Below are 240 nucleotides of genomic sequence, written 5' to 3'. Positions count from 1 at the left end.
GATATCCTATGCAACTGCCCTCATACACAGAGCAGAGAAACGACTTGATTGCAGACATCACCTCTTCACTTAGCACACACAAATACAAACTGGACAAGACACAGACATTTGCCCAACCTGCCAGAACCCCTCACTATCATGCACATCTTAGAGGAGCACACAGTCCAGTCAACAGACAATAGATTTTGAAAGCTGCTTATTTACCTGCAGGCACAGGTTTCCTATAATGTGAAGTCAGGG

At 45.0% G+C, this 240-nt stretch overlaps 1 protein-coding gene across 2 annotated transcripts in view; it reads right to left on the bottom strand.

Moving 5' to 3' along the window:
• Nucleotides 1-240, bottom strand: part of LOC119586338 (sericin-2-like) — a gene marked incomplete in the record, with an annotated part of 8,722 nt that overhangs the window by 3,452 nt on the left and 5,030 nt on the right.

The sequence above is a fragment of the Penaeus monodon genome, chromosome 21 (assembly GCF_015228065.2).
Source record: "Penaeus monodon isolate SGIC_2016 chromosome 21, NSTDA_Pmon_1, whole genome shotgun sequence".
Taxonomy (NCBI): domain Eukaryota; kingdom Metazoa; phylum Arthropoda; class Malacostraca; order Decapoda; family Penaeidae; genus Penaeus; species Penaeus monodon.
The sequence above is the reverse complement of the archived record's forward strand: the minus strand, read 5'-3'. Positions and strand labels throughout refer to the sequence as shown.